The sequence below is a fragment of the Trachypithecus francoisi genome, unplaced genomic scaffold (assembly GCF_009764315.1).
Source record: "Trachypithecus francoisi isolate TF-2019V2 unplaced genomic scaffold, Tfra_2.0 Lachesis_group6, whole genome shotgun sequence".
In the NCBI taxonomy this organism is placed as follows: domain Eukaryota; kingdom Metazoa; phylum Chordata; class Mammalia; order Primates; family Cercopithecidae; genus Trachypithecus; species Trachypithecus francoisi.
In genome coordinates, this window is record NW_022681471.1 from 126223116 (window position 1) to 126250604 (window position 27489).

The window sequence follows — 27489 nt, forward strand, 5'->3', positions numbered from 1 at the left end:
GGCCAAGTTTGTATGAATGCCCTAAAAGAAACTTGGTGTGTGGTTGTACTTCCCTTCCTGTTTTTCAGGGAACTCTAGTTACTCAGATTTTGTCTTCAAAAGCCCTTGGGCCAGTGACTCCGGAATGACAGCATTCCCTTCAAGGGCATCTCTGCTCTGATCTGGAGCCGAGTTCAGGAAAAGAAAAGGAGGCTGTGGATCCTTTCCAGACCTTTCCAGACCTGTTGGAGCTCTGAGGAGTCAGCCAGCACACTGTATTGAGCAACCCTCAAAGGATCGCACTACTACTGACTGGGGGTGCTTTACAAAACAGTGGTATGATGAGGCAGGAGATCTTTATACAGTTTCAAATGACCTCTGCAGGAAATTCATAATGGTTTCAAAGGAAAATAGAGTAACTTTGCTGTGGAGAATCCTGGCAGGCTCCATCTGAAGCAGGGATCAAAGTGAACACTTTTCAGGCCTGGGGCAAATTGAATTGTGTGTCACCTGATAGGATGCAATGAGAAGAATACAGCATCACTTCAGTGATGTCCTTGGGAAGATGCATAATGTGAATGTAATTACGAGGAAACATCAGACAAACCCCGGATGAGGGAAATGTCTGGCCTGTCTTCTTCAAAAGTATCAGGGCTAATACACCCGTGTTCCTAGGGCATTATTTACAATAGATGAAAGGTGAGCCAGCCCAAATGCCTGTGGACAGACAGATGTATGAACCGAATGTGGTCCATCCATATAATGTAATATGATTCGACCTTAGAAAGGAAGGAAATTCTGACACAGGCTGCAACATGGGTGAACCTTGAAGATATTATGCTAAGTGAAAGAAACCAGTCATGAAAAGACAAATACTGTATGGTTTCACTTCTAAGAGGTACCCAGAGAAGTCAAATCCATAAAGACAGAAAGCCGAATGGTGGTTGCGTGAGAATGAAGAGTGTTTTGTGGGTCTGAATTTTAAGTTTAGGAAGATGAAAATGTTCTGGAGGTAGATGGTGGTGATGGTTGCATGATAATATGAATGTATTTGATGTCACTGAATGGTACACTTAAAAGTTTTAAAATGGCAAATGTTATGGGATATATGCTTTACCACAGGTTTTTTCTTTTCTTTTCTGTTTTTTCAGACACAAGCTCTTTCTCTGTGGCCCAGGCTGGAGTGCAGCAGTGCATCCTAGTTCACTGTAACTTCAGTTTCTGAGCTCAAGCGATCCTCCTGTCTCAGCCTCCCAAGTAGCTGGGACTACAGGTGTATGGCACCAGGCCCAGCTAATTATTTTTAATTTTTAATTTTGTAGAGATGGGGGTCTTGTTATGTTGCCCAGGCTGGTCTTGAACTCCTGGCCTCAAGTAATCCTCCTGCCTGGCCTCCTACAGTGCTGGGATTATAGGTGTGAAACTCCACGCCTGGCCACAGTTTATTTTTCTAAGTGCCAAGGTTAAGAAAGTCAGGGAAAGACTGAGGGAATGTTCAAGATGGGAAGATACTGAGAAGACATGATAACAGGCTGAGCATGGTGGCTCATGCCTGTAATCCCAGTACTTTGGGAGACCGAGGTGGGCAGATCACCTGAGGTCAGGAGTTTGAGACCAGCCTGGCCAGACCAGCCTGGCCAACACGGTGGAACCCCATCTCTACTAAAAATACAAAAATTAGCTGGGCGTGGTGGTGGGCACCTGCAGTCCCAGCTGAGGGAGGCTGAGGCACGAGAATCGCTTCAACCTGGGAGGCAAAGGCTGCAGTGACTCGAGATCACACCACTGCATTCCAGCCCGGGCAACAGAGTGAGATTGTCTCTAAAGTAACAAAAAAAAGACATGATAACAATGACAGTTTGTGGTGCCGAACTGGGCCCTGTAGCTGTAAATGATGCTCTAGGGACACTTGATGAACCTGGAGTGGAGCCTGAGGGTTAGGTTGTAGTCATCTTTCAGAGTGAGGGCCTCCCTTCTGGTGGTTGCGGTGAGTTTATGCAGGAGGATACTTTAGTTGAGGGAAATACACACTCAGTATTTGTAGCTGACTGAGTCAGCAGCTTCATCTCAAAAGGTTCAGAAATAAGTCATTTGTGCCCTCCTAGCAACATGTCAGTGAGTTTACAATTGTTTCAGAATTCAAAAACTCATCATTGAAATGCAGTGGAATCATTCTTTGAAAAGAGTCATTAAGAACAGTGTCTTTTTATTTTTTTTATTTATTTAGTTAGTTTTATTTTATTTTTTGAGATGGAGTCTCGCTCTGTCGCCCATGCTGGAGTGCAGTGTTGCGATCTTGGCTCACTGCAACCTCTGCCTCCCAGGTTCAAGCGATTCTCCTGCCTCAGTCTCCCAAGTAGCCGGGATTACAGGTGCACGCCAGCACGCCCGGCTAATTTTTGTGTTTTTAGTAGAGACTGGGTTTCGCCATGTTGATCAGGCTGATCTCAAATGCCTGACCTCAAGTGATCCGCCCACTTTGGCCTCCTCAAGTGCTGAGATTACAGGTGTGAGCCATTACGCCCGGTGAAAACAGTGTTTTTAAATTAAGGGATACCCAGGAGAAAGCAGTAGTAACAGGGTAGGTGCTTAGCAAGGCGTTTGACATCTGGGTGACTCCTACTTGACATATTCACCTGACCCCAATGTCCTGAGCAACCTGGATGTGTGGGAACTATTTTCATATTAATTTTGTAAGGTCAGAGCTTCTGGATGGAAAAGAGAGTCCAACTGGCCCCTGTACCCCAATTAGACAGTGGTTATCCTGGGCCCATTGATTACCCCGTCAGACCACTGAGGGTGCCTGTTCACCATGAACCCACAGTCTAGGCAGGAGCCAGGACAAGAACACACAATAATGACCCCACTATGTGTCAGTGTACTGGGTTAAATGGAGGCCCCTCAAAAGATATGTTCACATCCAAATCCCTGGAACCTGCATTTTACTTTCTTGAAGGTAAAAGTCTTAGGCCCAGCCTGGTGGCTAATAGCTGTAATTCTAGCACTTTAGGAGGCCGAGACAGGAGGATTGCTTGAAGCCAGGAGGTCAAGACCAGCCTGGGCAACATACTAAGGCTCCATCTCCACAAAAAATTAAAAAATTAGCTGGGCATGGTGGCGTGCACCTGTAGTCCCAGCTACTTGGGAGGCTGAGGCAGGAGGATCGCTTGAGCCCAGGTGTTTGAGGCTGCAGTTAGCTATGATTGCACCACTGCACTTCAGCCTGGGCAACAGAGCGAGACCCTGTCTCAAACAAACAAACAAACAAACAAAATTTATGACTTCTCAGTGCATTTAGTGCAAACCCAACTCCCTCGCCAGGGCTGAGAAGTCCTTGCACCATCTCAGCCCTTCCCAGCTCTTCAAATTCATGCTAGGCTTTCTCTTCATTCTCTAAATCTCAGTCACCCTGAGTTTCTTTGAGGTCTTCCCATGGCCTCAGCTCCTCCCTGCCTCAGGGCCTTTGCATGTGATTTCCATGTCTTGAGCATGTCCTTCCCCTCTTGCTATGCTTGGCAGGTTTCCTTTCATCCTTCACGTTCCAGTTTTAATATTCCTTCTTCTGAGAGAGGCAACTTCCCAAACCACACAATGTGCATAGGCCGCCTTTCTGCTGTTCTTCACTCTCCCTGGATCCCGTCCTGTTCCATCAGCGTACACACTGCGGGATGCACTTGGCGAGTAGCCGCGTGACTTCTGTGGGCCTGTCCTCCCTCCAGGCCGCAAGCTGCAGGGCTTCGAGGAGCCCATCATTTTGGTTCAGGCATATACTCCCTGTGCCAAGCTCAGGCTCTGGCAGAAAGCAGCAGCTCGGTAAGTGCTTGCTGAATAAATGATAGTGGGAAGAAGGCAGAAATCAGGCGTGTCTGGGGAATCCAGCTGGCAAGGAGGAGGATGGATTGGTAACTGGAGGAGTTTTAATTTCTCTGACTGGCATCAGCCAACAGCCAGCTTGATATGAGATTAGAAACCCCTAGAGCCAGAAATTTTACTGCTTTCATATTCTCTGAAACATCTGAGGACTTGTGTGCTGCCTATACTTCAAAGTCACTCTCAGGTCTCCTCTCTTCTCTGGAAACTTCTCTGACTACAGGTCCTCACTGGCCCTGCTTCGTTTTGTTTTTATATTTTTAATTCTTAATTTTTAATTTGTTTTAGACACAGGGTCTCACTGTCACCCAGGCTGGAGTACAGTGGCACCATCATAGCTCACTGCAGCCTCAACCTCCTGGGCTCAAACAATCCTCCCGCCTCAGCTTCCCAAGGAGGTAGTACTATAGGTACATGCCACCATACCCAGCTAATTTTTTGATTTTTAAATTTATTTAATGTTTTAAAGAAATGGGGTCTTGCTATGTTGCCCAGGCTGGGGTTGAACTCCTGGCCTCAAGAGATCCTCCTGCCTCAGCCTCCCAAAGTGCTGGTATTACGGGCACAAGCCACCACACCCAGCCTCCTGCTTCTCTTTGAATAAATACTGTATTAGGCCACTGTTGCAGTGCTATAACGAAACACCTGAGACTGGGTAATTTATAAGAAAATAAGTTTAATTGGCTCACGGTTCTGCAGGATGTACAAGAAGCACAGTGTCGACATCTACTTTTAGGGAGGCCTCAGGGATCTTCTAATCATGGCAGAAGGTAAAGGGGGAGCAGGAGTCTCACAGGGCAGGAGCAGGAGCAGCAGCAAGAGAAAGAGTCGGGGGAAGGGCCACACTTCACAACGAGATCTCGCCAGAACCATTGAAAGGACAGCACCAAGCCATGAGGGATCCTCCCCTATGACCCAAACACCTCCCACCAGGACCCACCTCCAGCATTGGGGATTACACTTTAACATGAGATTTGGGCAGGGACAAATAGCCAAACCATATCAAACACTTATTTGTTACTGGGTTCTGATGATAAGCATGAACCCTTTATTGTTTATTTCTTTTTTGTTTTTATAATTGTTATTTTTTGAGACAGAGTCTTGCTTTGTCACCCAGGCTGGAGTGCAGTGCCATGATCTCGGCTCACTGCAAACTCTGCCTCCTGGGTTCAAGCGATTCTCCTGCCTCAGCCTCCAGAGTAACTGGGGTTACGGGTGCCTGCCATCATGCCTGGCTAATTTTTGTACTTTTAGTAGAGATGGGGTTTCATGATATTGGCCAGATTGGTCTCAAACTCCTGACCTCAAGTGATTCACCCACCTTGGCCTCCCAAAGTGCTGGGATTACAGGCATGAGCCACCACGCCAGGCCTTTATTGTTTATTTCTTAGCTGAAATAAAGAGAGTTGCTCAAGGCAACTGATGACAGAATGAGAAACGAAATATGGTGGGTCCGTTGGCCAACTTGCAGATTCCTTTGCTATGTCATCCTTAGGGTAAGGGAAGAAAGACTCCATGGTGGTCATTGAATTCCTTTGCCTTGATTGTGGGTGGAGAAGGGGCTTGTTGGCAAGGTTCTGAGTTCCTGGGCTATTTGCTGGAGTATTTCCTCCCTTTGGAGATCCCACAGAAGAGGAACTGGAAGAAAACTGAGTGTGTGCTCCAACCAGTCTTGTGAGGAAGTCCAAACCCCGAGGATCAGAGTTAGAGGCAGGGATCTGTGAACCTGGTAGTGGGGAATGGCAAATGGATGCATGATTGTGTGGTGCAACGTTATGACTGGCTTTTTTTTTTCTTTGAGACAATGTCTTGCTTTGTCACTCAGGCTGGAGTGCAGTGGCGCGATCACCATTCACTGCAGCCTCAACCTCCCGGACTCAAGCACTCCTCCCACCTCAGCTTTCTATGAGTAGCTTGGACCACAGGTGCACACCGCCATGCTCAGCTATTTTATCTGGAACCAAATGCCAGTTGTGCTCTGTGAGCACCCCTGCAGTAAACAGATCCACGTGTTGGTGTCAACGGCCAAGTAAACAGTCCGTGGCTCAAAGGCTATTATCTCTGTTAGGCATGTTGGTAACTGATGCCCATTCAGAGCCCCCAAACCAACTGGTTTCATACCCACAGACAAAAACCAGATCCTAGTTTGCCAGGTTGAGGGTGGCCCATTCACAGGCGGGTAAACGGAAATTGCAGGAGACTGTTGACTTCCTGTTCATCAAATGATAATTCTTGTTAAATACAATTTGGAATATTTTATTTATATTTTTTCTTATTGTTTAGTTTTTAGTCAGATCCATCTTTCACATGATAAAGACACAGTTTTAGGTTTTAAAGCACAGTTAAGCCTTGGGGGTGGATTGTGGAATTGAAGTTAATTTTCTGGCTTCCGAGTTTCATCAAAAGACTCTTAGATACTGCCTTGTTGCAACACTCTAAAAAAAAAAAAAAGTTCAGTCCTCGTCCCTCCTGCAGCAAGTTAGGCATGCTGGACTTCATTTAATCTCCTTGGACAGGGATCCTACATTGCCCTGGGACCAGCGTTCAGCTGGGCTAACAAGCCCTCCACTTTAATTTAAGGGTGATTTCTATGTAATGGCCCCAATATGCACTCTGGAAGTTACATTTTCAATTAAGTCTCACCCATCTTCATCAACAGTGAGTCCTTTCTTGGAATCAGACTTTGGAAAACAATTTTGATTGAGACGTGTTCGACTCATTGAGCATATAGAGTGCAGGTTGAGTATCCCTAATCCTAAATGCTTTGGCCCACAAGTGTTTCAGATTTCAGATTTCTTTTCTGGACTTTGGAATATTTTCATGTACTTATGAGATATCTTGGGGATGGCACCCAAGTCTCAACATGAAACTCATTTCTGTTTCATATACACCTCATACACAGAGCTTGAAGGGAGTTTTATACCATATGTATGTTTTGCATATGGCATAAAAATATATAGATATATTTTTGAGACAGGGTCTCACTCTGTGTCCCACTCAGGAGTGCAGTGGCACGATCATAGCTTACTGCAGCCTCAACCTCCTGGGCTGAAGCAATCTCCCGCCTCAACCTCCCAAGTAGCTGCGACTATGGGCATGTGCCACCACACCCAGCTAGTTTTTAAACAATTTTTTGTAGAAACAGGATCTCACTGTTGTTGCCCGGGCTGACCTTGCACTTTTGGGCTCAAGTGATCCTCCTGCCTAGGCCTCCCAAACTGTTGGGATTACAGGAGTGAGCCACCACACCCAGCCTATATAATATTTTTAATAATTTCGTGCATAAAACAAAGTCTTAACCACATTTTAACTGTGACCCCTCCCATGAGGTTAGGAGTGAAATTTCCCACTTGTGGCATCGTATTTGCACCCCAAAAGCTTTGGATTTTGGAGCATTTCAGATTTCAGATTTTTGGGTTAGGGTTGCTCAACCTATATTTTACCTTATTTTATATTGTTAGAGACAGAGTCTCACTGTGTCACCAGGCTGGGGTGCAGTGGCACGATCTTAGCTAACCACAGCCTTGAACTCCTGGGTTCAAGGGATCCTCCTGCCTCAGCCTCCCAAATCACTGGGATTACAGGTGTGCACCACCGTGCCTAGCTTCAACCTGTATTTGTAAATATTTTTGAGTTTATGGTGAATGCTATCTTTTTAGTGAGACTATGAAAATCAAATACAGATCCCCAAATGGTATGGTGGGAAGTTCGGTGGATTCACAAACTCCTTCAGCTCTAGAATAAGGGCGATAATGCAAATAGAGTGCTTCCTCTGAATTTATTTGCCCTAATTAACCCTTCCTCCTGGCCTTGGTACCCTGGAGGTAGCTTAGAAACAATGTTCAGGCTTAGAGAGAAGCTCAGATGGTCCCACTTGGGTATGCAGGAGGCCTTCCCTCGTGGAAGCTGTATGGGGAAAGCAGATAAGCATTGGGGTCTCCAGCGTAATTTTTCTGATAGTGAAAACAAGAAGTGCTGCAGGTAATCAGTCTTTATTTTCTTCTTTTTCTGCCTTCATCCTTGGTCTGTTTGGCAGTTACCCAAATTACAAGACTTCACAGTCGTTTCTATTTAATAAGCTTGCTTTGAAACTCAAGAAGCATCCAGTGTGCAGCTCTGTCAACAGGGAATCATTAATGCTGAACAGACAAAATGTGCATGTTTAATTGTTTTCATTGAAATAAGTGCCCCATGTACCCCCTGCTATTTGCGAGTACACACAGGTTAACTAAGACCAGGACACCAGACATAGTTGCCATCTCTGATGACTTGCTTAAGCATATGAAAACAGAAAACAGGCTTGGTTTTGGATGACAAATAGGATTTCACTTTTTTTTTGAGATAGGATCTTGCTCTGTCACCCAGGCTGGAGTGCAGTGGTGCAATCTCAGCTCACTGCAACCTCGACCTCCTGGGCGCAAACAATCCTCCCACCTCAGCCTCCTGAGTAGCTGGGATCACAGGCATGCACCACCACACCCAGCTAATTTTTGTATTTTTAGTAGAGATGGGGTTTCACCATGTTGCCCAGGCTGGTTTTGAACTCCTGGCCTCAAGTGATCTGCCTGCTTTGGCCTCAGTGCTGGGATTACAGGCGTGAGCCACTGCTCCCGGCCAGAATTTGCTTTTTTACTTTCACCTTCCACTTCCACTTTAGCCTAATTCCCAAAGTGAGATGAGTCTGATTAACAGGAAGAATGAAGACATTTAAAAGCTTCTTTGTGGACATCTATTTCTCCCTTCCTGGACAGGTGGTGGTTATCAGTAAAGCTAAGTAAGACACTGGCAAAACTTCTTGGCATTCCGTTAGAATTTTAGTCAGGCTGCCGTACATCCCTGTTTCTTTTTTTTTTTTTTTTTTTTTTTTTTTTGAGACGGAGTCTTGCTCTGCCACCCAGGCTGGAGTGCAGTGGCCGGATCTCAGCTCACTGCAAGCTCCGCCTCCCGGGTTACGCCATTCTCCTGCCTCAGCCTCCGAGTAGCTGGGACTACAGGCGCCCGCCTCGTCGCCCGGCTAGTTTTTGGTATTTTTTAAGTAGAGACAGGGTTTCACCGTATTAGCCAGGATGGTCTCGATCTCCTGACCTCGTGATCCGCCCGTCTCGGCCTCCCAAAGTGCTGGGATTACAGGCTTGAGCCACCGCGCCCGGCCCCATCCCTGTTTCATAGGAAAAACTGGGAACCAGATTTTTACAGGACCCAGAAACCTGTATTTCTTCATATGTGAGAAGACAGGAATGTTGGCCCGACTATTAATGAATATCCTGAGTTTTGCTACCTAATAAGTCCAGTTTTTCCTTCCTTCCTTCTTCCTTCCCTTCCTTTTTGTGCTTCACTTAAGAACCATGAGAATTATAACCCTACTTCCAGATTCTTGATTCTGAGATGGTGGATTTGACATGCTGCCTTTTCCCAGCATGGTGCCATCGGCTTTCCATCCAAACCGCCTCAACTTGCTGCAAACTGAACTCAGTGTCTTCCCCACGCAGCTCTGTCCCTCTTCCATCTTGTTTCCTTAAATCGCTCCCTCCTCTAACTCATCCTGCCTGAAACCTTTCCATCACCTTTTAACAAATTAACCAAAGTCCATCTCCATACAGAGAAGCAGACCTATGATAGGTCAACAGCTCCCCAAATCTCATAAACAGAATGCTTCCCTGGAAGCAGCACCAGGTGAAGATGCGGAACACTGCCAGCGCCCTGCACGCCCTTCTGCCTCTTTTGAGTTGATGTCCTCCTTTCCCCTTTATCCTGGAGCCCTCATGCTTCCTGGGCCCTCTTCTCCTTTGTCCCTCAGTCCCGTCAACGCTTCTCCCCATCTGTTCTCACTGTCAGTTTCAGACTAGAACACAACTCTATCATGTCTGTCTCTTGTTCAAAAACCCTCTCTTGCTGCCCAAAACTATGGTGTAAAAAAAAGCCCTCAGTTTCTTAACCTAGACTCCAAGGTCTGCTGGGACTTGACTTCATCCCGTATTTACAGCCCTATTTCCCACAATTTTTCCTCGAACTCCTTATGATTGAGCCAAATGGAAATATGTAGCGGCCCGGTAATATGAATAATAATGACAATAAAAATAACTGAATGGTTTTGAACGTTTAGCAATGCACCAACCATGCTCTTGGTTAAGATGTAATCTATTTTGTTCCTCATAGCAATCTCAGGAGATAGGTGATATTGCTAACCCCACTTCGCCGGAAGCTGAGTGACTTCCTCAAGGTCACACATCCTGTGAGTCATAGAACTGCCATCAAGACTCAAAGGGTCTGAGCTTGGGGCAAGCTCTATGTACAAGTGCCAAGGTTTCCCGCACCGGGATTGTGCTCATGCCGTTCCACCGTTTAGGGCGTACATGACCTATCTTTATCCACGTCTGACCCACTCTGCAAGACGCAGCTTACATGTGTCCCCTCCAGTGGGCTCTCCATGGTTCCCTCCATTGGTAGTGATCTCTGAACACCCAGAACATTTTCCTCATCCCTCTTCTGACACATTTCCTTTAATTCATTTAACAAATACCATCAATTCTCATTATTCAAAGTAGCGATGTTCTCTAAAGACTCCATGCACACCAAATTAGCAAATACTAAACTTCTGCTCCTAGAAGAAACACACAAGTCGGGGTCTTGGAGCCTCTTGTCAAACATTTTTGTCAACTGATCAATACATAATCGTGTTTTGTGTGTGTTCTGCTGAAGACACCTCATTTAATATATGTTATTGATCCATTAAGGTTGAACTCACAGCCAACGGCACTGTAACTCATACCTGAATAACAGGTGTCGAATGTGTATTTTCTCTATAAGGCACATCACAGCCTACTTGTTTTAGGAACAGAAGACAAGACTTCAGCTCTACACTTGGGGACCATATTAATAAGTGAAATCATCAGTTAGAAGTACAAACATGCAAAAAACATGGCATGAGGTAGGCTGTGAAAAAGACACTGGTTTACAGCAATGAGAGCTGAAACAGGAAGGCAGAGGGTCTCCTCGTTTGACCTCAGCTGGGAACATGCATGTTGAGCAACTTCAAAGCCTTTCACCACTCTGTGCACATCCAAGGATGACTGTGAAGCTCACCTCGCTGTGGCTCACCCCCTTACACAGCTGCTGCACTTCACGGCCTAGTCATGGCACTCCGCACGCATGACCTCCCACCCTTACCTGTCTTGCCTGGGCACTGATGGATGACTTCCTCAAGAACTGGATCTTAGGATGTCTGGGGCAGAGCTCTGAGCACCCCTTAATGATATGGGATTCCAAAGGATTCCCCTGAAGCCCTGACCAATCCCCGATGCAAAGGGATCTTGAGCCCCTGTGGTCTCACCTACTTAGATACCGATATTTGTAAATTTCTTCCTTTGCTTTGTGAATGCTCTGGCTGTTTGTAAATTCCTCTCACTGATTGCAAATCCTTTTACAAAGCCACCCACTCGATGGTAGGATCCCTGTCTCTCTTCTCTTAATGCTAGCATAGAGCTTTGCCACGTAAGCGGTTATTCAATTAAATAAAACTTGAAAACCTACATGAGCAATACCATTAATTAGAAGGCACTTACTTTATTCCAAAAAAGAGTTATGCCAGACACACTCTGGTCTGCTTGCTAGAGTCTTCTTATTTCTTGAGCATACATCTTGTTGCTTTGGAGGAGGATAAGATAAGAATACTGAGTGGCTTAGCTTGATTTTGTAGTCCCTTTGAGTGAACTAGATCCCTAGACCTGGGATCGTGGAGCCTGTGGGGCTGAGGCCAGTAAGAGAAGCAAAGTTCCTCAGAGCCCAAGAACTGTTGACCTTGGGTCCTGTACAAGAGTCAGCAGGGCTGGAAATGCAGGCGGAATATTAGCTAGTATTGCACAGACACTTCTAATTGTTTTTTGTTTGTTTGTTTTGAGACCGAGACTCGCTCTGTCACTCAGGCTGGAGTGCAGTGGCGCGATCTCAGCTCACTGCAACCTCCGCCTCCCAGGTTGAAGCTATTCTCCTGCCTTAGCCTCCTGAGGAGCTGGGATTAGAGGCACCTGCCACCATGCTTGGCTAATTTTTGTATTTTTTAGTAGAGATGGGATTTTGCCATGTTGGCTAGGTTGGTCTCGAACTCCTGACCTTAGGTGATCCGCCCGCCTTGGCCTCCTAAAGTGCTGGGATTACAGGCATGAGCCATCGTGCCTGGCTCAGATGCTTCTATTTTCATGGTTCTCAACATGCAGGTATGTGTTTTGTAACCAAGCGTAGCCCCCTGTTGGACATCGATGGGTTAGTTGTGTGACTGGGTACTCTTTTCTTTTCTCTTTTCTTTTCTTTTCTTTCCTTCTTTTTTTTTTTTTTTTTTTTTTTTTAAATAGAATCTCACTCTGTGGCCCAGGCTGGAGTGCAGTGGCGCCATCTTGGCTCACTGCAACCTCTGCTCCCGGGGTCAAGCGATTCTCCTGCCTCAGCTTCCCGAGTAGCTGGGATTACAGGTGCGTGCCACTACGCCTGGCTAATTTTTGTATTTTTTAGTAGAGACAGGGTTTCACCATGTTCACCAGGCTGGTCTCAAACTCCTGACCTCAAGTGGTCCGGCTGCCTTGGCCTCTCAAAGTGCTGGGATTAAAGGTGTGAGCCACTGTGCCAGGCTATGACTGGATCCTTTCATGCTGGTCTTTCCACTTCTCTGCAGTCCTGGAGGTAGGCTACTTTGGGCAGCTGTCCTTGGCTGCTGCTCCCCTGCACCTTAGGATCCTTGTGAAAAGTGACTCTATGCAAAGAGACATGCAGCTAATACGTGCTGCAGGGTGAGTGGAGAGCCTGGGAGCTGGGCTGCAAAAACCTATGCAACCCAAGCCCGATCTGCCTGACCTTGAATTGGTTTACTACATGTCTCTCTCCTACCAGGCAAGTCTCCAAGGAGTCTTTCACTTTGGACAGTGCATCCCCAAATCAAAGACTGATTCATAAAAAGAACTGATGAGATGTTGCCTTTTGCTCAGGCACCCTATCACTCATGCTTCTCCGGAGTCCCTTGCCATTTCTTCCTTGCTGACTCAGAGTAAGGATGGAGAACAAAAAGCCAGGAGGATAGAAAAAAGGAAAGCCGCGCTACCCGGAGAGTCTGGGGAAAGAGTCAAGCTTCTCTCTCCAACCCGCATCTTTTTTGGTTGTTGTTTCAAAGAACTTACTTTGCCCCATTCAAGCTGCAGGGAAATCTCTTTTGCTAGAGGGTGCGATCAAAGCAGGTGGGGCATCTCCATGCAGTGTGTAGGTCACAAAATAACTCTGAGGACATCAAAGGCCTGTGGGACATTGCACAATGACATACTGGACCCGTTAGACACGCAGTGGGTTTCGCTTCCTGTACATTTCTCTGAAAAACCTGCCGAGTCATCAACAGTTATCATCACCTTGCAGAATTCACAAAAGCTTCTAAGCAGTCATCTGTATAATTTCTTTTGAGTCTAGGGCTCCTTGTGCTCTTGTAATTTAAAATGTGTTTAAATAATAAAACCAACACACAACCTGGGGCAAAATTAAAATTCCAGGGAAGGCAGGTGAGATTTTGCTGGATGGGATCCTTCAGGAAATGTGCAGATAAAACAAGGACCAGCAGCTCCTTTTCCTGAGTCTCCTGGGGCGAGTAAGTCATTGTTAGGTGCATGGCTTGATAAAGAGAAGTGACAAGAAGATGGTATTTTAGACACTGAGAATGAAAGCAAATGTGCATCGTATCTAATGCAAAGTATTACTGCCCCTAGAAAAGGAAGGTGTGTGCGACCACAATGAAAGAAATACACTTTTAAAAAATTGCCAAGTTAGCAGATTCTGTCTCAAGAATGTAACAAAAGCATTTTTTATGTTGAGATTTTTTAAAGTTAAAAAAAGTCAGCTCCTAAGAAAAGATAGGAATGTGATTCCTGAGCTGAGGGTATTTGCATTTTGAATTTTTGTTCCTACCTTGCAAGTAGGAATTGTGCCAAGAAAGCATAAACACAGAGAAGGAATGGGTGTTTGTGTTTGTAATACCTGGCTCAGGAGAGGAGAGAAGCCAAGAAGAAGGGTGTGTGATTCACTCCTGAGTGCACCTGGAACCCAAGCGGCCACAGACATGAGTTGTGGGCCAGCAGGTGGATCCCGTGGCCGCAAAATTTTGCTGTGTGACTGCTCACATCAGTGGTGGTATGGACGCCTTTAAGCAAGGTGTGTCTGTGGCTTGCTGGTATTTCAGCCAAGGTATGTGTCAGAATAAGCTCAGCAGCCACAACAAGAGAGGATGTGTAGTGTTTCCGGGAGGGGCTTATGTTGTTCTCAATTTCCGGGTACAAGGCTGGGTGCAGTGGCTCACTCCTGTAATCCCAACAGTTTGGGAGACTGAGGCGGGCGGATCACCTGAGGTCAGGGGTTCAAGACCAGCCTGACCAACATGGAGAAACCCCATCTCTACTAAAAATACAAAATTAGCCAGGCATGGTGGCACATGCCTGTAATCCCAGCTACTTGGGAGGCTGAGGCGGGAGAATCGCTTGAACCTGGGAGGTGGAGGTTGCGGTGAGCCGAGATCGTGCCACTGCATTCCAGCCTGGGTGACAGAGTGAAACTCCGTCTCAAAAAAAAAAAAAAAAAAAACATTCCGGGGACAGAGTGATGTTAGACCAGACAGTGAGTCTCAAACTGCGAGTGTGTTTCAGCCACCTGTGGTGTGTGTTACAAAGGCAGTCGCCTAAGATCTCACGCTGGAGCTGGGATCCACAGAGCTGGGCAGGTTGAGGTGGTTCCAAGTTCAGTACAGGTGGTTCAAGGTCCCTACTTTGAGAAACTGATATCAAATGAAAGAAGACAAGTTTAGCGTGACAATCCTTTACCATCACACTTCACCATTGGCAGCCCATACTGCTTAGCCACATTCAAAGTCACTGGCAAGTGGTTTTATTTTATTTTCAAGCGTGGGACAACTTAATTTTGTGAAATGTATATTTTTTGGTCATAGCATAAGCTACCACTCCTCACTTCTTTTTGGCTGTTTTACAAACCAATCAGGAAATGTATGGCAAAAACAGCAAAAGGGAAGTCGATTGTAAAAATGTACAATGCATGTTTGCATTGTGTAGACGTTAATAATGAAAACAAAAGGAAAGTTTTGGCTCTCGAGGAAAATGGAAGTGCCTAAAACGTTAATTTTTTTTTTCTTTTTTTCCAAATATCCAGACGTCAAGGAGACTAAAATGTAAATTTTAACCTAAAAGTATGAATGTTTTGGGTAGCTGGTTATAGTATCATCCTTGTGATTTGGAAAACATTCAAATGTATCCTTTCCCGATTATATAGAGATTAGCTAGTATTTTACATGTAAGCAGGGCCAACTTCGCTGTCTTGTGACAGTCCCACATGGACTGGTTTAATGTTCTGCAACCTCCATATTGCAATGCCTCATCATGTTGTCTTCGAGTTTGTATTTTGAAAGCAACGGTCTGACGGGACAGTGGAGCACGAGCCCAGGGCTTGGAGGTGCTACCTCCCTGCCTCCTAGGATGGACTCTCTGTGCTCTGCTTCCCTGCCTCCATCCAACGATGTGGCTACCCTCCGCCCTCTGGCAGCGTGGAGAGGTTCAGGTCAGCAGGCATGTGCCCCACTTGCCAAGTCGTGGGTGGAACCCCAGAGCCTGTGAGAGTCCACATTGGCCCTCTGAGTATCCCTATGCCCAAAGAAGTGCTGCATTAAAAGTAAAAAGCAAAAGCCAGGCGCAGTAGTGTGTGCCTCTAGTTCCAGCTACTTGGGAGGCTGAGGCGGGAGGATTGCTTGAGTCCAGGATGTCAAAGCTGCAGTGACCTATGATTGCGGCATTGTATTCTAGCCTGGGCCACAGAGCAAGAACCAGTCTCTAATAATAATAATAATAAGTGAAAAAACACCATGACAGGTCCAGAACGACTGGGGAGGGGGGAAGGAAAAATCTTTTCTGCTTTTGAAAAAAGGACCCCAAATCTACATTTTGCACTGTGCCCCACAAATCATGCAGCTGGTCCCATGTGTAAGTCATATATGAACACATTGCTACACTGGAGGATAATGGATGCAGGTCCAAGAAAGGGGAAAAGGATGACTCATTCCCACACAAACAATTCACAGGAAAGAATTCAGATGGCCAATTGCTCACCTGACATAGTTGATAATTCCTAACATAGTTCTATAAGTGTTGCAGATCAAATTTTAAAAATCCATGGATGCTCTGTTTATTTTTTAAAATAGTTATGCATTACTTTTTTCCCCAGTGCAGCTCTGTGCAGGGACAAGCAGTTGGATGGAATCATGCCCAATAGCTCCCTGTAATGTAGAAGTGACACACTGTCCCCAACCTGCCAGGTCTTGTTCCTCATAGGCGGGCTACTCTCCAGGTGTTTGAAGGGATGACTTCAGCAAGGGAAGAGATCCCATGATTCCCCCAAAGACAGGAATGTGCATTTGCCTAGTGAGAAGGCAGAATGGCACTCAGGAGGTGCCCCAGGGACTGGTCGACAGCCAGCAGCAGGAACAGGACTGGCCAGATCCCTGGTCTTTGCTAATTTCATAGAGCTCATTACTATGCTGTGCTGCGAATGGAATTGTGTCTTTTTTCCAGTTATTCTTACAGTGGGTCTTCTTCTTCTTTTTTTAAAATTTAGAAATGTTTTATTTACTTGCAGAACTCAGTCTACCAATGGATCTTCTAAAGCAGTTATCCATGTAACCTCAGCAAATAGGCATGGTTCTTTCTCCCACCTCAACAAAACACAGCACATCTGGTATTACATAATTGGTTGGAAAATATTTTGAGAAAAAATATATATGTTTTCATGTAGTTAAAAATCAGCAAATTAGAAATATATTTCTGTATACTCTTAAGTCAGTGATTCTCAACTGGGGGCAATTTTGCTCCTCCCATCCCAGGGGACATTTGGCAACGTCTGGAGACAATTTTGGTTGTCACAACGGGGGGTGCTCCTGGCATCTAGTGGTGGAGACCAGGGATGTTGGCAAACATCTTACGATGCACAGAGCAGCCCCCTACAACAGAATTATCCAGTCCCAAATGCCAATGGTGCCGGGGCTGACTTACATAAACAATTCTATTTTTAGAAGTGTTATTCATTTCCATTCCCCAGCAATAATCTAGCATTATTTCTTCCCCAAGAGAAGCTTCCATGAACCAGAATTCAGAATATTAACTTATAGGAGAATGCCTTCCAAAAGGCGATTATGGGTTTGTCTCTATCATAAAATGGAGAGGAACGTGCAGTCTGAGAATGCTCACAATGGGAGCAAATGGAGGCATGCAGCCTACCTTGGGAGTGCTGGAAGGGGGGTATCACCAAGCTCCAACCTTGCCAGTACAAAAAGGCAAAAAATGGAAAGCCGCTAGGCAGCTTTCAAGACTTTGGTTGTGCAGGCCACACCCCAGACGAATGAAACCCCAGTCTCTGTCAGTGGGACCTGGGTCGTGGGAGTGTTTGAAGCTCCCAGAGTGTCCCCATTGTGGGGCCAGACTGGAGCATCACAGGACGCATGGTTAGATGTGGGGTGAGCGGGGTTAGCGCTGCAGGAGGCAGTGACCAAGGGATAGGAACAATACCCCTCCACATAAGCTAAGGCAACGGAAGCCTGTGCAAATCCACTGCGAATCAGCCCTCATTTAAATAACGACTGTACAGTCAGAGACTGTGGCTGGGATCCAATGTTGACTGGGGTCTACATGGTACACATGGGATTAATAACATCAAGCACGGAGATATTGGCGAGAAGGGGGAAGGAGAGGCAGGAACAAGCTCTCTTTTATTCATTACTGAGAATTCTCCTTTCAACTTATTTTAGAGTTAACTACAAGATCTGTTTAGTCAATGAAGTGACTGGAGCCTTTTCTTTTTTTTTGTTTTTTGTTTTTGTTTTTTTGAGACAGGGTCTCACTCTATCCCCTAGGCTGGAGTGCAATGGTGTGGTCTCAGCTCACTGCAACCTCTGCCTCCTGGGCTCAAGCGTTCCTCCTGCCTCAGCCTCCCGAGTAGCTGGGACTACAGGCACCTGATACCATACATGCCTGGTTAATGTTTTTTTTTTTTTTTGGCAGAGGCTCGCTCTATTGCCCAGGTTGAGTGGAGTGGTGCCATCTTGGCTCACTGCAACCTCTGCCTTCTGTGTTCAAGTGATTCTCCTGCCTCAGCCTCCTGAGTAGCTGGGATTATAGGCGTCAGGCCCGCCATGACACCTGGCTGATTTTTGTATTTTTAGTAGAGATGGCGTTTCACCATGTTGGCCAGGCTGGTCTTGAACTCCTGAACTCAAGTGATCCGCCTTCCTCGACCTCCCAAAGTGTTGGGATTACAGGCATGAGTCACCACGGTTGGCCACCCCTGGCTAATTTTTGTATTTTTTGTAAAGATAGGGTCTCACTATGTTGCCCAGGCTGGTCTCGAACTCTTGAGCTCAAACAATCTGCCTGCCTTGGCCTCCCATAGTGCTGGGATTGTAGGGGTGAGCCACTGCACCGGGCCGAGACTGGAGCCTTTTCTGTAGTTGAGACCACAGTTTCTCCACATCAGCACTGTGAACATTTGGGACTGGAGCGTGCTCTGGTGGGGCCGTCCTGTGCATGGTAGGGGGTTGATCAGCATCCCTGGCCTCCACCCATGGGATACCAAGAGCACCCCCTGCATCTGTTTGAGACAACTCAAAAAGTCTGCAGACATTGCCTAATATCCCTTGTGGGGCAAAGTGCCTGCTGGCTGAGGGCCACTGGTCTAGACCAATGCTTTTTAAATAGCTGAGGTGCTTATCTCAAAAATTAGTTGGTTGTACATTCAGTTGAGTGGGTGGTGACTAGCACTGAAAGCATGAAATGGAAGTGGATAGCCCAGAAAATTATAGAATGGGTCCATGGCAAGGGAAAGGATAAGTTCACAAGCATCGTGTCACATTTTGGTCACATGTATGTGTATGTGGGTCTTGTGTTTCTGTGTGAAATGTACTTCTTACTGTGGATGGGAGTTTCCTGGGGGAGAAGGAACCACCAAAGAGCTCATGCGAGTCAGATGAGGTTAGTTCAAGGAAAGCCTAAGGAGGCAGGGCTTAACCTCATCCATCGCCAGTGACATAAATTGATGGATTGGTGGTATTATTATTATTATTATTTTAAAGACAGAGTCTTGCTGGGTCTCCCAGGCTGGAGTGCAGTGGTGCCATCTCGGCTCACTGCCCGAGGTGGATGGATCACGAGACCATCCTGGCCTTCATAGTGAAACTCCGTTTCTACTAAAAATACAAAAATTAGGTGGGCGTGGTGGTGCTGCCTGTAATCCCAGCTACTCAGGAGACTGAGGCAGGAGAATCCCTTGAAACAGGGAGTTGGAGGTTGCAGTAAACTGAGATGGTGCCACTGCACTCCAGCCTGGTGACAGAGCAAGACTCCATCATAAAGAAAAAAAACAAAATGTCACTCAGGTTCGGGTGTGGTGGCTCACGCCTGTAATCCCAGCACTTTGGGAGGCTGAGGCAGGCGGATCACTTGATGTCAGGAGTTCAAGACCAGCCTGACTAACATGGTGAAACACCATCTCTACTAAAAATACAAAAATTAGCCAGGCGTGGTGGTGTGCGCCTGTAATCCCAGCCACTCAGGAGGCTGAGGCAGTAGAATCACCTGAACCCGGAAGGTGGAGGTTGCAGTGAGCTGAGATTGTGCCACTGCACTCTAGCCTGGGGAATAGAGCGAGACTCCATCTCAAAAATAAGAAAAAATAAAATCCACTATCCTGCTAAAATGCACATATGTATATATATCAATATACAAAACATTCTAATAGAGAATATAACAGAAGGGAACATTTCCACTCACCACCGTCAATATTTAGGTTTTGCAGGACATCCCTAGAACGCAGAGGGCAGTGCTTTGGCAGAGAGGGCTCCTCCCGAGGCTCTGGGATATTGGGATATTGGCGATGCCCCCCAGACACCTGGAGCACCCCCCACTCACCTGTTTTGCTTACCCTCTTTTCTTTTTTTTTTTTTTTTTTTGTTGAGATAGGGTCTTGCTTTGTCACCCAGGCGGGAGCACGGTGGCACGATCATGGCTTACTGCAGCCTCAACCAGTTCTCCCACCTCAGCTTCCCAAGTAGCTGTCACCCTCTTTTCTGATATAAGGTCTAATTAAGGTCAAGAATGAGCTTTGGGCTTGGAAACTTGGCCAGTGTTTTTCTGCCTTTAACTCTAGAAAGTTTCAAGCAGGAATTCCAAACAACCCCAGTGCAGGCAATGGCAACAGACAGACCCATGGTGCAGAAGAAACTGTATTCATTTCCTGCACTGAAGCTAGTGAAGAACAAGGTGACTTATGTGATTACACAATGGGGAATAACTTAGGATACCGTCCTTAAACGTTAAACAAGAGGAATGCTGTGCAAGAGGGAAATGGTTCCTACATTCTGGCATATACAATTCCACGCGGTGGAATTTAAGCCCTCATTTAAAGTATAATTTTGAAAAATATTTAGTGACCTAGAAAAATATGTATTTCTTAAGACTAGGTAACCAAATCGGAATGCTAAACTATTTATACAGAGTGAGCCCGATTTTATTATTTACCTCCCCTCCACCCTCAACTCCCATTTTTGGATGGGAAAATTCTTCCACACAGAGGAAAACGACAGGCACGTCATGAATGCAAACGTCAACGTTGGTTTTCTCTGGGAATTTTTATTTTCTTGGACAGAAAGTGGCTACACTTTGCTTTTTATTAGGAAGAGAAGACGCTTTAACATGTAAGTAGTGAAGTCACAGCGAAGTGAAGAAGCCCCTTCACCCATCAGATGGCTTAGGAATGCCATCCTGGCGTCTTCCATAACTCCTAGAATCCCCTACTGCCGTGATGACACAGAATCAGAGGCTCCCGGGGGTACGCTTAGGGGGCATCTGATGCGCAGGAGCACACGGCAGCTACTGGGCCCCAACTCTGGAGTGTTCTCACTCAGAGATTTAATTATAGGGCGGGGTCGTTAGGAGCAGGTCTCCCACTGTCCTGCAGGAACCCTTTTTGACCTTCAGTAGAGACAGAGCCCTAAAACTTTGGGCCTGATTTTTCCTTCCCCAACTCCTCCTCGTGCTCTTCCCAGGCACTTCCCCACCCTCAGAGACTCTCTTCTTTACCTCTGTCCCCGAGTCCCTCTCTCCCCAGGCCTTCTCAAGGGCTCCCCCGCTGCAGGACCCCTCTGCCGTCCCCTTTCCTGTTTCGGAGTGTCGCGGGGTTCTGGAAACCACAGCCCCCTCAACAGCCCTGAGATCCCCGGGGAGGAACCGGCGAGACTGAGCCCTGTTTTGGGAGCACAGGGAGACACCCGCGCAGGCGGCCGGCGGCGTGGGGGCGGGGCGCTGAGAGTGCGCAGCTCTTCTAAGGTCGTCGGTAATTCTTTCCCGGTCCATGTAGGGCGCTGGCACAGACCTGCCCTAAGAGTCTGATCCTGGGGGAGGGGAGGAGAAGAGAGGTGAGGGGAGGGGAGGAGGCTGGAAGACGAAGTGGGAGGAGGTAGGTTGTGGCCTAAACCCCAATGCAGGGAGAGGAGGTAGAGGGGGAAGGGAGGGACAGAGAGGGGATGAAAAGCAGAGGAGGAGGGGGAAGGGAGGAAAAGGAGAAGGCAGGGAGGCGAACAGGAGGAGGAGGAGGCGGGAGGACGGAGGGGGTGAAAAGCAGGGAGGATGGGGAGGGAAGAGGTGGAAGGGAGAAGAAGGAGGGGGAGGGTAAAAAGCAGAGGGGGAGGGAAGAGGGAGAGGGTGAAGCCAGGGGGAAGGGGAGGAGGGAGGGGGTGAAAGCCAGGGGTAAGGGGAGGAGGGAGGGGGTGAAAGCAGGGGGAAGGGGAGGAGGGAGGGGGTGAAAGCAGCCGGGGGGAGGGGAGGAGGGTAAAAAGCAGAGGGGGAGGGTAAAAAGCAGAGGGGAGGGGAGGAGAAGGGAGGGGGTGAAAACAGAGGGGCAGGGGGAGGGGGAGGGGAGGGGGAGGGGAGGAGGAAGGGGGATGGGAGGTGAAGAGAGGGAGGACGAGGGGAAGTGAAAAAGGGACGGGGGAAGGGAAGTGAAAGAGGGAGGAGGGGGAGGGGAAGTGAAAGAGGGAGGAGGGGGAGGGGCGCCACCCAGCCTTTTTCCGGAGGAGACTCATTTAGATGCAATGGCCAATTTTTTTTTTAAACAGACTGTATAAATTTACAGTTTCCTTTTCAGCTGAAGCAGACAATGTTAAAACACATTAGATTTTCTGTTTCAGAATGCAAATGAAACATAGGCAAGCTCTTGGAAGGCTTCATTGAGGGCTAAGAAAATAGAAGATTGAAAATGTCGATGCTTGAGTAAGGCAAGAGATTTTAGCCTTGTAGCAAGTGGTCCTGTGTGTGTTTACTTAAAAAGAGAAAATTGCTTAATAATAAAACGGCCCTAGTCTCCCTTGAACATAACAGGAAGCACTGCTTAAAAAAAAATTTTTTTTTTTTTAACAGCCACCATTTATTTGTCGGTGCACAGGGAGGGGGTGCGGTTGAGGCAGGGTTGGGGTAGTCACGCAGGCACTCCCCAAAGCCTGCTCACCCGGCCCCTCCAACCCCAAGGAGTGGAATCTAGACTAGGGGCTCTCCCCTCTAATCTAGAAATGACTTTCCTAAGTAACTGTCACTATAAACTAGGTTCCTTTCTGTTCTCTGTCCCCCTTTTTCACCCCCAAAGCAAAAACAACAAAAACACAACCTATTAGGAAAGCCCCTCCCACCCCAACTAAAAACAAGCAGAACACTCGCCCCAAACTCTGCTTCTGCTGTTCCTGCCCCTGTTATGGGAGCCTTGTGGGCTATTTTCTGCTCTTTTCTTCCCCTGGAGAGTTATTTAAGGCCTTTAAATGCCATTCTGTGCACACACAACTAAAAATGGTCTGGCACGGGGGAAAAGTTGGCAAATGTCTAGTTCACAATCTGTTGCCATTATGTGAAGCCAGATTCAGTAAAAAGTCTATTGGCTTCCGGAGCCAGGTTATGCAACATCTTAAAAGGGTTTGGGGATGTGTCTGTAGAAGGGGGAAGGGGGATCTGAGAGGGGATCTGGGTGTCGCATGTAAGCTTGCTGTACGGGGGATGGCCGTGGACACAGACTGGTCTCGGGAGCTGCACCATTTCAGTTTTAAGAGCAAGAAGCCCCCCCTGCATTCTAACTGTGTGGGCTTTGAAAATGGGGGTGAAGGGACCAAAAGGTATCCCTGGGCCATAAGTTCCTGTAGGGTCTCCACATTGAGATGGTGAGTGGGGGATGGGCCCGTATGAGCCGGCTAGGGCTGCCATGCCAGAGGGCTGCCTCACATTCTGGAGGCCACATGTTTGAAACCCGGGTGTCACAGGGCTGCTTTCTCCCACAGCCCCTCGAGGTGGCTTGTAGACGGCCTGTGCCCTCCCGTGGTTGTCCCTCTGTGTGTGCCTGTGTCCTCATTGCCTCCTCTTGTAAGGACTCCAGTCCTACTGGATCAGGGCCCACCCTAATGACCTCATTTTAATTTAATTACCTCCTTAGAGATCCTGTTTCCAAATACGGTCACATTCCAAAAGGTAGTGGGGATTAGAGCTTCAGCCTTTGAATTTTAGGGATTATTCCCCATTATGGGATGGGGAGAACACTTCAGAGACTTCATAAGGGAAGCAGAGAGGGTGGGGAAGGAGCTTGCACCCCTTGGGCACCCAGGCCTTGGGATGCCCCTGGCCCCTCAGCCCCTGGGTTTGCAGACTGGAGAGCAGGGCTGCTCCCAGGGAAGTGGGAGGGGTGGGGGCAGGGTAGCTGTTAACTGCTAGACTTGGGCCTGTCGCCCATATGACAGCTGCATTTTCAATTCTCTTTTGGAATATTCCTTCTGTATTGCAGTTTCACTGTAGCCTGAGAGCCAGCTGGATAAGCTGCTAGGGACACAGGATTCCCGAGTGATAGCGCAGGGCAGCAGTGGTGTCTCAGTGTCTTTCTCACATCTGTGTGCTTGGCACCTGGGAAGGAGCTCCAGGTAATTTTGCAGACTAAAGGAGGGGAGGAGCAAGCTCACCCTGTGGGTTTTCAAAATGTTAATTTAATCTTCCTTATTGTACTTGACAGAAACCACAAAGCTTGTTCATCCAAAGTAGTATCTTTTGTGGTGAAACGATTATCAGTAATTATTAAGAAACAGAGGGAGTCTTCTTGGCTGCCGAAAGACTCAGAAATGTGGGGAGAAATATCAAAGTTGTGGATGATCTGATATCATGAATTTTCTCGGAAAGGAGATGACCAGAGGCGAAAGTGTATTGGAGCTTCGTCTCGGTGGCTTTTTTAAGGTTTGGTTCCAATGGTGGTGACTCCAGAGAGTTGATGATCTCAGAATGCTTTTGAATTTGCACAGCGAAGCCTTCAAGTCCTGCCTTGGCAGTTTCAGCAGAAGCATAAAGGATTCAAGGAACCACAGACATGATGGTGGAGACATTTTTGGTGGTGATTTTCCTGCAAAGCCCTGGGGAGCCGTCTGGCTTGGTCAGCTGTAGGCAGAGTTCGTCCTTTCCCTCTGGGGGAAATCCAGTTTGTCCGGACACTCTGGAGTCCTTCCGGTCATTCACTCCGGAGTCCTTCGGGCCATTCACGATCTTTCCCCCTTTATTCAAGCTCACCTCTCTCTTTAAGGAATAGCTGAGCGTCCCTGGAGGCTCCAAGTCTTCTCTTCTACTGAACTGTGCCAGCAGGAATCTCTATCAGGGTTCCTAAGAATTCTGTACCTGAGTGAATGCAGACCTTTTGCACAAATTTCTAGTAGGTGATTCACTAGAGACCAAAGACAGGGGAAATATAATCATTCACTCATTTTTTTCATGCCTTTTGTTTCCTTCTTCTAAACTCTTGCTTCTTTTGTGTGTATTTTATTTTGTTTGCCTTAGCTTCTTAAGTCAGGGAGGGTTGGAAGGGAAGGAAGGTGTTTGAAATATACGAGTGAGAAATGAACGGAAATTTGCTGCTTGGTGATAGCACCAAAGTGATTTGTTTTTCTAAGACCACCAGAGCGGGCACAAAAGAACCAGCGACTAGGCAAGTGTAGGAGCAAAACTGCAAGTTTATTTTGGTCACCTAAGGTGTGGGGAAGAGGTCTGTCGGCCTCCGGCAAAGAAGGCCAACAGAGTCCCCCGGTGGGGCTCTCCGACGGAGTTCCCACAGTCCCAACATCCCGACAGGAGTGGGGCTGTGAGAAGGCCGCGCGTGGGGTCCCTCCGGAGTGGCTTTTCTAGGAGTGGGAGGGCACTAGGCGGGGCACGGGCGTGTCAGGGGGCGTTCCGCAGGGGCGACCAGGTAAATGTTGGTCTCTTCGGATTGACGTCACCTGGCGCATGCCTAGTTGGTCTGCACCTTCCCGGGTCGCCGGCTGCATTTTCGCGTGCGCGGGAAAAGTTGGGGGGGGGATGAAGAACCCGGAAGTGCACCATCTTGCCTCCGTTCATCCAAACAGTCCAACCTTTTATTGGTAATAGTGATAAAGGGGCGCCGTGGTCTGTCTGGCTACTTCCTGCTGTTAAGGGGCGTCGTTAAGGTCGGGGCCTATGGTTGGTATTTGGACGTACGGATGAAGAATAAAATAAGGCACAGTATTAGTATAGGAATGAGGAATGGCAGCATTTGTGGAATAGGGGCAAAACCCAGAAGGAAGGTCCCAGCAAGGTTGAGGAGTATGAGATAGTTAAGAAAATTTAGTAAGTTTGAGGCGAGTGGGGGAAAGCCAAACTCATTTCCACTGATTGCTTTCGGTAGGGCCCTTTTTAGCTGAGAATGAGGAACGAGTGTGCAGAGTAGTTGTTGGCCAGGCAGCAATTAAGGAGTGGAGTTTTTGTGGAGTGGATGGCTTTCCGCTTACTCCTACTACAGAGATATTGGATGGAAGGCTAGGTCCAGAGAAGGACGGCAGAACAGAATAGGTAGCCTCGCTGTTGATTAAAAAATTGATTGTCTTACCCGCTACCAGGAGAGTTACCCGCGGCTCGGCGAGGGTGATGGGGGGTCCCCGAGTGTCGGCACGTTCAGTTGTAGTTGTTGTCCAGATGTAGGAGCTGGAAGGAGCTCCCAGGATCCTGGGAAAGGGGGTCACGTGGAGACGCAGCACCTGTTCTCAGGGTGGGGCAATCAGACTTCCAGTGTCCTCCCTGCTGGCAAGCAGGGCAGGGGGCTGCTGGTGGACGAGGGTTAGGACATTCACTGGCCCAATGTCCTGACGCCTTGCACTTATAGCAAGGCTGCGTTGGGGCTCGGGGACCTTGCGGACACCTGTTGGCATAGTGTCCTGCCTTGCCGCACTTATAGCAGGCTCCTTTCGTGGCCTTGGAGGCTGTGGGGTGTGTGCTCTGTGGTCTGGGGTTACAACTGGGCTGTAAAGCCGCTGCTAGGAGCTGGGCCTTCTGTTTGAGGCGAGCCTGCCGTCTCCTCTCTGGAGTTATAGACCTTAAAGGCTAATTTAACCAGGTCTTGTATTGGTGTCTGAGGACCATCCTCTACCTTTGAAGTTTTTTACGCATGTCAGGAGCTGATTGAGAAATGAAATAAGACGCCAAAATGGTGGCCCCTGTGGGGGAGGCCGGATCTAACTGGGTATACTGGGTTAGAACCTGTCAGTTTAGGGTAGAGGTTAGGATAACCTGGAGGTTATGCCAAGTCATAGGCCTGACAAAGGTATCTAAATTCCTTTATGTATATGGTAGGATTAGCTGAGAAATCACCTAAACGCTTCTCAATTTTGGAAAGATCGGCCAATGAAAAAGGGACATGTACTCTGACTACCCCCTCCGCCCCAGCCACCTCTCGCAAAGGCGCTAACACTGTAGGAGGGTGTGGGCAGAGATAGGGGACTCAAGACAGCCAGTTGGGGGCCCGGAAGGAGGCACGGGACCGAGTGGATTACTAGTAGATAAGGAGGAGGAAGGAGGAGTCTGGGCAGGAGGGGAGGGGTTGGAGAGAGCGGGGGGAGAAGGAGGAGTATAGGGCAGGTCGGGACGAGAGCGTAAGGCCCAAAAGCCTTGTACGTAATTCATTTCAGACCACTTGCCTAGCCGCTGGCAGAAATTGCTAATCACGCCACAGTGGAAAGGAAAATTAACCGCTTCCTTCTAAGGTCTTGTTCGAGCTGTAAGGTTTTTAAATTGGCTAGGAGGAACCCTAAGGGGGTGCTCTTTGGAAATTTGGACTGGGGGGTTTCCCGTTTGTTTCCTCTTTATTGACACAATGGAAATGGAAGTGGATCTCTGCCTGGCTTCAAAGCGTCCTTTGGAACCAGCAGAGACAGACTGGAGGCTCATGGAGCCAAAGTGGAGATTACCTTCAGGCGGACGTCTCCGTCCTGAACGGGTCTCCGAGCCACATGGTGGCTCCAAATGGACCTCGGACCTGCGCAGGATTTTGGCCGAGAGAGGTAAAGAGGAGACAAGGGCACTTACCCCAGAGAGGCCGTGAGAGTGAGGGAAGCGGGTCTCAGGTCCTGGTCCGTCTGCCCTGTGGGAGCAGGAGGAGGTTCCTCAACCCTTAGAGGCCTGAGGAGGGGTCTCCTCCCGGGTCTTTGGCACCAACTGATTTGTTTTCTAAGACCACCAGAGCGGGCACAAAAGAACCAGCGACTAGGCAAGTGTA

At 47.7% G+C, this 27489-nt stretch overlaps 1 pseudogene; it reads right to left on the bottom strand.

Moving 5' to 3' along the window:
* LOC117077842 overlaps nt 1–21272 on the bottom strand; it is a 73365-nt pseudogene extending 52093 nt beyond the window's left edge.
* Nucleotides 21273–27489: the final 6217 nt, after the last annotated feature.